This window comes from Macaca fascicularis, chromosome 11 (genome assembly GCF_037993035.2).
Source record: "Macaca fascicularis isolate 582-1 chromosome 11, T2T-MFA8v1.1".
In the NCBI taxonomy this organism is placed as follows: domain Eukaryota; kingdom Metazoa; phylum Chordata; class Mammalia; order Primates; family Cercopithecidae; genus Macaca; species Macaca fascicularis.
Window position 1 is genome coordinate 99,563,430 of NC_088385.1, and position 12,135 is coordinate 99,575,564.

General features: G+C 42.9%; 1 non-coding gene across 1 annotated transcript; it reads right to left on the reverse strand.

Annotated features, from left to right (window-relative positions):
- Positions 1-1,537: 1,537 nt before the first annotated feature.
- LOC123567823 (small nucleolar RNA U13) lies at positions 1,538-1,640 on the reverse strand. Its single transcript, XR_006690922.1, has one exon. It is a non-coding gene; the product is annotated as a small nucleolar RNA U13 (small nucleolar RNA).
- Between the last annotated feature and the right edge of the window lie 10,495 nt (positions 1,641-12,135).

A 12,135-nucleotide genomic window follows, 5' to 3' on the forward strand; every position in this document is an offset into this window, starting at 1 on the left:
AGAGAGAGAGAGAGAGAGACAGAGAGAAACAGACAGACAGAGGCACAGAGAGATACGTGTGTTCTGATAAAGCAAGGTACATTAGATAATAGCCCACTGCACCTTGCATTAAGCAAGCCTGCCTGGGAAATGAGCAACTTTCTCAGGCCACTGCTCAACCTAGAGTGTTGACAACCTTGGGAGAGAAGACTTTAATTGCAGTCATTCCCTTATTCCCTCTGGATTGCTTGTTTATAGTTTGAAATTGCTGAACGAGTTCTGCAGGTTTTTCTTGTCCATTTGCTGAGCTTGAAGCAAGAAGGGAGATACCCAGGTTCACTGAACTGTAAACAGTACTTCTCAAGGTCAAACTGGAGAGACTGCAGAGAAGAGGGGGTTTGGGGGGGCAGGTTTCTGAATGTGGCAGACAACAATAACATATTGCGTATATACTTTCCTGCAAGCCTGCACAGAAGAAAAGTGAAGAGAAAATAATATTGCAAAGAATCCTGTTCAAACTTGATTTCTTCAGTTTTTTTTTTTTTTTTTTTTTTTGGCCAAACTTGAAGGTCAACTTTTTAAAAGTAATTAGACATCTAATCTGTGCTTTCCCCCACTGCCACAATCCCCAAACTTTGTCATTATATAAATATTATTTGAAGTTATAAAGAACACAAGCAAGTGGGCTAGATATTAACAAAAGATACTTCCAGAAATCGATGACCCAGGCAGCCCTGTTGTCTTGAAATAAACACGTGAAACTGAGCTCCACATCCTCAAGCTGCCATATATTCAGCACACTAACAGGTACAGGCACTGCTTTGCTCCAGACTGGTGGGAATGTGGCACTGAAGAAAGCCCAGGCTCTACTACGGAAGAGCTTACAATCTGGAGAGAGTGGTAACATGTACACAGCACATCACAGCACCATAAAGCCAGGTAAACACAAAGGGTAGACATGAGAAGACCCTCCTTTTAATGGTTTAATTTTTAAGAACACTATTCACCAACTGTAGATTTAGGAGAGGAGAGGTTATTTGTTTTAAGTAGAAATACCCGAACTTCAAGCCCATGTTTACCCTTTCCTAGCCTTGAGATCTGAGTCAAATGACATCGCCCAGTGGACGGCAGTTTCCTCATGGGTGAGATCAGAGTGTTGGTGTAGACCATGAGTTAGCAAGTAACAACAGCTAGGGGTAAAAATCCAGCTCACAACTGGTTTTGTAAATAAGATTGCTGGAACACACCACGCCCATTCATTTACATATTGTCTATGGCTGCTCTCACTCTACGGCTGCCAGGTAGTTATGATATATGGTCCACAAAGCCTAAAATATTTACTATCTAGCCCTTTATAGGGTTCCTGACTCCTGGTGTAGCCAGTCTCTAAGGTCTCTTCCAGGGGCTTGCAAGATTTTATGCACTTGAAAATTTGAAATAACCACGCAAATGGAAGAAATGTCAAAAAGCGCATGCTAGGTCCCAGATGACAGCAGTTCCCCTTGCTTTATCTCATCAACAGGAAACACGTACTCCAAGGGGTCTCAACTCGACTCAGAATCACCTGGGGAGAATTTTATTTGTCGTAACAAGGCTTGAGGGAGGCACATTTCACACATTAGTATGAAAACCCAATCATCATGCTTTGGAGAATTTTGGGTTTTTTTTAATGTCAATGCCCAGGACCCAATGTCTAGAGTTTCTGATTTAATTGCTATAGAGTGGAGACCTGGTATCAGCTGTTTTTAAATACTGTCCAAAGAGTCTGGGCATGGTGACTCATACCTGTAATCCCAGCACTTTAGGAAGCCAAGGAGGGTAGATCACTTGAGGCCAAGAGTTCAAGACCAGCCTGGTCAACATGGTGAAACCCCCGTCTCTACCCAAAATACAAAAACAATTAGCCAGGCATGGTGGTAGATGCCTGTAGTCCCAGCTACTCAGGAGGCTGAGGCAGGAGAATCACTTGAACCCGGGAGGCAGACGTTGCAATGAGCTGAGATCTTGCCACTGCACTCCAGCCTGGGTGACAGAGTGGGACTATGTCTCAAAATAAAATAAAATAAAATAAAATTAGCCAGGGGTGGTGGCATGCGCCTGCAGTCCCAGCTACTCAGGAGGCTGAGGCAGGAGAATTGCTTGAACCTGGGAGGCAGAGGTTGCAGTGAACCAAGATCGCGCCACTGCACTCCAGCCTGGGTGATAGAGTGAGACTCTGTCTCAGGAAAAAAAAAAAAAAAACTGTCTGAAGAATTCTACCTTGCACTCAGGGTTAATTTAACAAAGGCTTAAACATAATACCAAGATATGGAATCAACCTAAGTGTCCATCAGCAGATGAATGGATAAAGAAATGTGATCAAAATGCACAACGGAATACTATTCAGCCTTTAAAAATAAGAAAATCCTGTCACTTTCAACAACACGGATGAGCTTAAAGGACATTACGTTAAGTGAAATAAGCTAGGCACAAAAAGACAAATACCATATGTTCTCACTTATATGTGGAATCTAAAAAAGTTGACTTCATAGAAGTAGAGAGTAAACTGGTGATTACCAAAGGCTCGGGAAAGTGGGGATGGGGTTGGGGAGATGTTGGTCAAAGGATATAAATTTTTATCTAGACAGAAGAGTAAGTTCAAGATATCTATTTTATGTCATGGTAACTATATTTAATAATAGTATATTATATACTTGAAAATTACAAAAAATTAAAAAATATTAAAAATATATGTGAAGCAAAAGCTATTAAAAAAATAAGGAAATTGAACAAAACTATAATATTAGAAGGGTATTTTAGTACAAAGCTTATGACCTTGGATAGTTCAAGCTGACCAAGGAGATGAAATAAAGATACAAATAAATACCTTTTTTAAAAGTATCACTGAACCTTTTTTTAAAAAAAAAAATATTGATGCCTGTATTTCTTGCCAGGTATGTTACACCAGAATATCTGGGATTGTGGCCCCCAAACCTGTATATTTAACAAGTTCTCAAGATAATTCTTATGCAGCCAACTCTGCAATAGCCTGCACTGAGTAGCCAGGTATGTGAATCATGCTGAAGGCCAACTACGATGCAGGAATTCAGAATCCAACAGTCAAGTGTTAAGATACATTTCATACCTCTTTATCTTTGACTCTCAAAGGTGTAATGCAACACCTGGAACTTAGCAGACATTTGGTAAATGTTTAATAAATAAAACTTAATTTAACCTGACCATTGAGTGTTTTGGTGGGGAGACACACACACAGGGGGTTTATGCTTAATCAGATGGGGTGAGGGGTTACCAGATGGGGGGAGGGGTTACTCAGAAGCCAAGGCTAAGACTCATGTTCTATACACTTAATTAAATAGTCATCAACTGCAACCTTCCTCCACCTATCTACACTCAAACATTAACTACCAACCTGATCAAAGAATCATTATTTTAAAATCACCAATCCACTGAAGCTCCTTTAGTTAGACTGAAGTTCACGTGATTGCTTAAACCTTTTTTCTGGGAATGGATCTTTTATGCCAAGTAGGCAGGGTTACTGCCCCATAAACCTACCTTCTGTCATTAGCTTTGACTGTTGACACTTACAATGATTAGACAGGGTTGAGCAAAGGGTATTTTTGCAGTCTGTGGGGAAGAGTACAGAAAATAAACATTGCATCTCATTACAAAGCCCTGAATGTACAAAACATACTGATCCAAATGCCATGATTAGATAAGCACCTGCAACACTCATTAACTTTGAAGGGAAATTGAAGCCAAATTTGGGCCCATATGCCAACTGTCCTTATACTTCGGCAATCAGGTGACCTCTGTTCTCACATTAAGTTAATTTCTGAAACACCCTACATGATAGCTATTGCTCCAGACTTTTAATAATTAGCCCAGGGTGGCCTCTCTCAAACATCCTCTGAAATAGTCTCCACCTACAATTTCTAGGGTTTCAGATGAGCCTTTGCTCATAACCTGAACATGTTGTTTTTAAAGACAGGTCATTGTAAATGACTCTGAGTGACAACCTAATGCTACCCCAAAAAAAGAGACTGAGGTGTAATATTGATCCACTCATCCACAAACACAAAGATGCATGTGTCTTGTATGAGGGCAAATAATGACTAAAGTAGCCAGAATAAAAACTAAGGTTGACACAGGAGGATTGGGATGATGGGCAAGGGATATCTAAAGAAGAGTGCACCAAAGGCCTCCCTGTCTCATTCTGTAATAGTCTATTTGCAAACTGCCCTCCATGCTGTATCACATGTAGCTCTAAAGGTCTGTGGTTCCAGGTGAGAGCCTCTAAGTAAGCTGAGAAAAAACTACATTTGGAAATGTTGTTTCTACGTAAGGCCACTCTGACAAAGTAGCTCCCAAAGTTATGATTCATTCAATCAGATGGCCTCATCTGGTCAGGGTGCAACCTAGGCATAGGTGTAGGGAACACTTGGCTACATGGAGTAGGCTGAAGAGCCTGGGAAGACTCCTCTGTTCAAATATGTCTTTACTACTTAAGTGTCAAAGGTCTCAGAATCCCATCATGAGAGTCCAGTTTCTTTGTATGTTTAGACTGTAACAGAGCCATGTACCACAGAGAGGAGTACAGGCTGGAGAGCTGAGTGGTCAGAAAGATAATTGGATGAAAGAGGTCCCCGATGTGCCAGAAAGATCTCTCCAGCAAGCCATAGTTCAGATGATAAAGAAAATTAAAATCTGTGACCTTCTGTGGAGAGTGAACTGATTCATCCTTCTCTTCCCAGCAATATCAGAATTAACTGACAAAGAGCCATGGATAGAGAGCTGGTTGTGCAATGACTACAAGGTCTCAAAAGCAGCAACTGCAGCAGAATACAGCACAAGCTTCATGAGAAGCACAGGGAGGACAGAGATGGCAATTCCACCAAGAAGCATTAGGAAGGATTTTTTTTTTTCCTTTTCCAAGACTGAACACATCATGTGATGCTATGTGCAACATGGAGATGATTAAAATCAGCATGCCCACTGAAGTTCCAGGACAAGCAGGAAATTGTGAAGCCGGTACTGCAAAGTAATACCACCTCTAGGTTGGTTACTCAGAAGCCAAGGCAGCTAAAGAATTATAAATGTCTATAGAATTCTGATATCCAGATAGTAAAGAATTTTTAGTCTGTGAGACTTCTAAATAGCACTCTGTGGCAGGAGCACATCTCCCTTGGCTCAGATATACCCAGGAGAGCTAAGCCTCTCAGCAAGATGCTATGAAATTAATTACCTAGGGGAACAAGAGAAGCATTGCAAAGACTGTGGTGTATCATGTGTGAATACTGACCTCTCAGGTGATCTTTTTTTCTATGCGAATATTATTGATACGAGTAACACTTCAAATCATTAACATTTTAATCTGAAGGAGAATCCTTCTAGTGACAGATGGGGTCCAGGGTTGAGGTGAGAGGTAAGGGAGAAGACAAGCTCTATAAGCCCACTCTGATACAAAACAGAACATTTAAGCATTTATTGCAAATTCCTCAAATATTTACTGAGTACCAGCAATATGGGAGAAGATGTGCCAGGCATTTGGGAGCATATAAACATGTATATATGTACTAATGCCACCATCAACTAGCTCAAGACATAATTGGAGAAATGGCATAGGGATAACTGTGATATAGGATCAATTGAGGAAAGTCATGGAATTGGCACAAGTACCCACAGCATCAACATTAGCTGGGAGTGATACAAAATGTAGATTGTCGGGCCCTCTACAGGACCCCTAGAATCGTAATGTGCATTCATACATGATTCAGTAGGTGATTTGTGTGCATATTTGAAAAACACTGGTCCAAACAACAACAACAACAAAAATGGCATGTTCGTGGAGGCGCTCTAACATATTAGAAGAAAGCTTCAGGCTGGGCGCGGTGCCTCATGCCTATAATCCCAGCACTTTGGGAGGCCAAGGCGGGCGGATCACAAGGTCAGGAGATCGAGACCATCCTGGCTAACAACGGCGAAACCTCGTCTCTACTAAAAATACAAAAAATTAGCTGGGCGTGATGGTGGGCACCTGTAGTCCCAGCTACTTGGGAGGCTGAGGCAGGAGAATGGTGTGAACCCGGGAGGCGGAGCTTGCAGTGAGCTGAGATCGCGCCACCGCACTCCAGCCTGAGTGACAGAGGAAGGGCCCGTCTCAAAAAAAAAAGAAAAAGAAAGCTTCAGAGATAGTTAAGCTCTCACTTTGAGCTATGTGAGAGCAGAGGAAGAGGAATGGCCAAAAGTTCAGGAGAAAAACGGTCCAGGGTTTTTTGTTTATGTTTTTGTTTTTGTTTAAGACGGAGTCTCACTCTGTCTCCCAGGCTGGAGTGCAGTAGCGCGATCTCAGCTCACTGCAAGCTCTGCCTCCCACGTTCTTGCCATTCTCCTGCCTCAGACTCCCGAGTAGCTGGGTCTACAGGAGCCTGCCACCATGCCCGACTAATTTTTGTGTTTTTTTGTTTGTTTGTTTGTTTGTTTGAGATGGAGTCTCACTCTGTTGCCCAGACTGGAGTGCAGTGGCCGGATCTCAGCTCACTGCAAGCTCCACCTCCCTGGTTCACTCCATTCTCCTGCCTCAGCCTCCCGAGTAGCTGGGACTACAGGCGCCCGCCACCACACCAGGCTAGTTTTTTGTATTTTTAAGTAGAGACGGGGTTTCACCGTGTTGGCCAGAATGGTCTCAATCTCCTGACCTCGTGATCCGCCCACGTGAGCCATCACGCCCGGCCCACAGTTTTCTTAAGTATGCTTGGGGGATGGCAAATAGACTGGTTTTAGACACATTTAAGGTACTCGTATAATGGTCATGGGAAAAAAATTCTAGAAAGGTAGGTGTGAGCTGAGTTCCAGAATAACCCTAATTTCTGATTTCCTAATTACACAAAGATGTGCAATCAAAAGGACGTGAGAAAAGTTTAAATGGCAAAAAAATAATCTTTGACTTCTCCATAGAATTGCTCAGACTTCAGTCCCAACTCAAGTTCCTTCTTTACCCTGTCAGAGCCCTTAGGAGGCTCATGTGTTATCCTTATGTGTATGGTCTTGATAAAAAAGATGTAGACAGCCAGTGGGATGAGGACTCCAAGAAGGGCTCCAACCCTGAGGGAGAATGAAAGTGAATGCACATCAGAAACTACGTGAGGCTGGGCATGGTGGCTCATGCCTGTAATCCTAACACTTTGAGAGACCGAGGCAGGCGGATCACTTGAGGTCAGGAGTTTGAAACCAACCTGACCAACATGGTGAAACCCTATCTCTACTTATAAAAACAAAAAAACAAAAAAAATTGGCCTAGCGTGGTGGTGGGCACCTGCAATTCCAGCTACTCAGGAAGCTGAGACAGGAGAATTGCTTGAACCCGGGAGGTAGAGGTTGCAGACAGCCAAGATTGTGCCGCTGCAGTCCAGCCTGGGTAAAAGAGCAAGACTCTCTCTCAAAAAATAAAAATAAAAAAAGGAAGAAACTAAGTGGAAACTTATCAATATACACAGGGAATACACGCAAAGATTAGTGGGAACCTTAGCTCTAAGAATATACATATGTTCAGGGCCTTGACCCTGTACTCCAGACAACTATCTCTGGGTGTGTCAATTTCAGACACTCCTCTTCACAGAGCCCCAGTCTCCTGCCCCAGGTGCAACACTATCTGGAGCTCAGAGCCTTTGTACCCAGTTTCACTTTTGCCAGTCCTCTGCTTTATGATTGGACTCTGCCTCCGTAACTAACAGATAAATTATGATAGCACTTATAATCTGCCAGGGACATGTCTACATGCTTTATATCCTAAATCATTAAGAGCCACAATCACCCTATTATATAAGTACGATTATTACCACCAGTTCACAGACAAGAAAACTAAGCTACAGAGAGATCAAATGCCTTAATTGAGGTCACTGCACTCACTCCACTAGTAAGGAGTGATGTTGGGATTGAATACATGCAGTTAGCTCCAGAGTCCACACTCTTAGGCAGATGCTTCTCTAGGAAGCTTTTTAATCCACTTACTGAGAGGCTGGGGGAAATAGTTCCAGAAAGCAAGTACCTGACTCATGAGCAGTGACCATTCTCTGCGGTATGACCCACCCACTTCATTGATACCTAGTACTCATCACTTTGACAAATACAACTAAGGTTATTTCCTGCCTTGGGTTTCATGATTGCAATTTTCAGAGCTGGCCTCTGGATAAGGTCCTTTTTCTAGACTTTATTATGCCCTATATTTGTGTTTGTCAGGAAACTGGAGAGTTTATTCTAGGAACTAACTTGAAATTATAAGAACTTTTTTTCATCCATCAGAATAACCATTCATGAAGAGATAATGCATGCATCAGTGAAGGAAGGTTCTTAAAATGGGTCAGCCAGAAAAAGGAAGAATTAAATTGGATGGTATGATTACACAGGACAACAAAGGACACCAAAGGGGCCTAAAGGAAAGAGAGCCCGTGAAGAAACAGAACTGACCAGCATGAAGGTTGTACTTGGATGTTTAATGTGAAGCTGTATTAGATTGTCTTTTTCAGATGGAGAGAAGATGGTCCCAGTCTTGTAGGTCTGGGAAGCCAGGTTGACTATGGAGGCCATAACTCCTGTGTGGAAAAGGCTGAGGAAGCACATTTCACCATGGGAGGAAGACACACGAGTGAAGGATACACAGCAACAAGAGATATGGGAAAAGAACAAGGGTAATGAATGGTAATTAATTCATTTATTTGTCCATTCATTCATTCTACAAATATATATGGAGCACCTACTTTGTGCTACCCTCTGGGGCAGATTTTGGCTTCAGGAAGCTTACATGATAGTTGCAACCCAGAAAATGAGCAAAGCAATTGCCCATTTCTTCCAGTTTACATATCAGAGGGGTAGACGGGGTGAATGCTGTGAGGACATAGGACAGGAATGAACCTTCTGTTAGAGTCTCGTGAAAGCCCGAGTTGGTAACTTTTAAAACGAAACCTGCAAAATGAGAAGGAATCTGTCACACAAAATGTAGGAGAGAGGGAAAGGAAGAACATTTCAAAAAGAAAAGTGTTTATTCTCCAAAGATGGCCAGAAACGCGACTAAGAAAAGGTCACAGGCCTCCAGGTTGCCTGGGCAGCCTCTGAGAGCCCTGTCTAGGGCGAAGTGGGAGTGAGACAGACAGAACACTGATAAGGGGACAACTTATGGCAGGAAGTGGGGACAAGCAACGCAGGTGATTTGTTTGAGCTGGAGTGGGGGAGGATGAGCTTGGTTTTGCTATGTCAGGCCATTAGTTGGGGCGACTTTCAGTTTCCATTTGAGCCTGAGCCTGGAGTAGGTAAATTCCAGATACCCAGAAATCACGATCATGGAGTGATTCATCTCCAGTTAGCTCCCTCAAAAATTCCCCACGGTCACTATCTGACACCTTTTCCTCAGGCCTCCACCTCGCACCTCCCCTGCCCCTTCCAGAATGACTTTGTGTCATTCTTCACTGAGAATGAGGCCATCAGAGAAAGCTTTCCTCATTTCTCCCTTTTCCATCTCTTCATTTCTCTAGATCTTCTTCCTCCTGTAACCTTCCTCCACCTATCTACACTCAAACATGAACTACCAATCTGATCAAAGAATCATTATTCCTCCATTCCACAAATAACTCCATGCCAGCACTTGATCCCTGTCCTCCTTTCTCTTCTGTAACTTGTTCCACAAATTATGCGTGTTTAATTTCTCCCTCACTACCACCATCTATTTCTCAGCCAGCTTTCTACTGAAGTCTCCCCACTTCCCAAGAGTCCTCACTCAATCCTGCTTATACTTTCAGCCAACCTCCAACTTTCTGGAATTTGACCTCAGGGCTTCTTAGAGGTGATTGGATGGCTACTTTTAACTTCCAGTGACCCACTCACTTTATCATCTGACTTCCCAGCCTGCCTATGTGTTTTTGTCCCTGTTGAAGCCCCTGCCACCATCCCAGAATGCTGTTCTGTCACATCCCTGTCCCCTGTGGGACTGAGTACCTGCCAGGCCACTAGATCCTGCATCCCTCTCCTTGATCCTCACCTGAAGCCCAACCCTACACCAATCTATAGAATGAACCCCAATTCAGACAGAAGAGATGTCAAGGTAACCAACTCCACCCTCTGAGATCCACGACTAGCCAAGGCTTGCCATTGCTGCACATTATATGTCTGTTGTGAGAGCCATCTTGATTCTCATGTGTGAGCCCAGTTTTGACTCTAAGACTGGTCTCTTAGTTTCATTCCTATTCATCCTATTTGTTGAGCACGTATTATGGGCCAGGCTCTGGCCCACACCTCCTACACATGATTTCCCCCCTCCCGCTCACAGCACGGCGAAGCTGGAGAGCCCTACAGAGTCAGCAGACCCATCTTACAGAGGGTTTGAGGAATTCTTCTGAGGACACACAGCCATTCCATGGTGGAACCAGAACTTAAACAGGCATTCTGATTTTAGAGCCTTTGCTCAATAAATAGTTATAACAGAAGAGAGAGTGGAGACGTGTGTGTGTGTGTGTGTGTGTGTGTGTGTCTGTGTAGGGGTAGAAGGTAATGGTGGGGGAGCTGAGACCCTGCTACTCATGCCAGATTTTCTGGTCCTGATTAGCTACTGCCTGGCTGTCAGGAGCTGTTATTATCACTCACTCCCATGCTCCTGTCACTGGGCCTGTGGAAACTTGCCCTTCCTTCTGCTCTCAGTCTCCGATGCTGACAGCTATGCTGGAAAATCCCACGCTGGCCACTACCGCACTTACCAGAGGCATATTGTACGTGCTGGTCTGGACGGGCTGGTCTGGACTTCCTGCCAGACCCACACATGTCCTGTGCCTGCCCCTTCACAGGGGGCCAGTCTATTTCCGGGCCAGGGCCTTCCCAGCCCGTCTCACCCCTGGGCAGGTAACAGAGCTCTTCTCTCTTTCACTACTTCCCCACGGAGTCTTTTCCATGGCTCCCCCTGACAGAATTCATGCTGCATACTCTTTGTTAACTCGTGGCATGCACTTTCTTTCTGCTTCTTTCCTCAATTTTTGTGAGATTAAGTTAATATCAACCTATCTTGTTAACCCCTTCTAATATGCAATCTTCTTTATTTTAAAATTTAAATATTTGTTATATTGAATTCAGTAACTAGAACATTCTCCTCTAAAATGAGAATGGTACAAAAACCTCAAATAAGTAAGTCTGTTGGGGAAAACAAGTCCCCCAAAGAATAAATCTACCAGGAGAGTAAAAACAATGATAATCAGAACAATGATCAATAATCACTATTGTCAAAGTGCCTGGCAATCACCAAACACCAGATTCACTGACTCTTCACTGTCCTGTAGGATGACTTCTGTGACTTGCTAAAAATAAGTATAATGGCGACAAGACTCAACTCCCAGGCTCTGACATTAAGTCCTATTGTCTTCCTAAAATGCTCTTTAAAGAGAGGATTTCTATCTCACATGGTCATCTGGATCATTTGAAAACTTCAAGCAGAAAGTCCCAAGGTCAGCATTAAATGTTTTCCAAGATTATGCATCTTCAAACAGAAACCCAAAATAACAAAAACCAGGAACCAAGACTTCCAGCTTCTCTAATGAGAGTAAGTCTTAGTTCTTTTTCCTTACTCCACAAGAAAAATTATATCTCCCAAGGGGAGTTATGGGCTTTCCAAAAGAGGTGCAAAGAGATATGAGCTTAGGAAATGAAACTTTGCTCAGCACTCTTCAGGAATGACGTTCTCCTTCCTCCCCTATAACAATGAAAGTGCACGTTCATTTTCTTACATTTTAAATCACTGAACAAAAAGGCCTAGTTTTATTTATCCTGCTGCTGCCACTATAGCAAAACTAAATGTGGGGTGCATAAACTGTTTATAAATCTTGTGTCCAACAAGAGAACTGAGTGTGCACTTTTTGAGGACCTTAGACCATTTAGAATGATGAGAAAACTTGGGAGGAATTTTTCTCCTGATATAAGAGCTGTATAGGCCAAATGGACTTCCGTTTCTGGCCTAAATACTGTGTTTATAAAAATGGTGTGCTGTAAATAGCAAAGTATAGAAGTGAGAAATTATGCCTCTGCTGAATAAACCACACTCCCGGTCGACTGACTCCTTGCTTCTTCAAAGTGAAGACACATTTGTTCCTATATCTTGTGAACAACAAGCTGGGTCCATTGAAAATG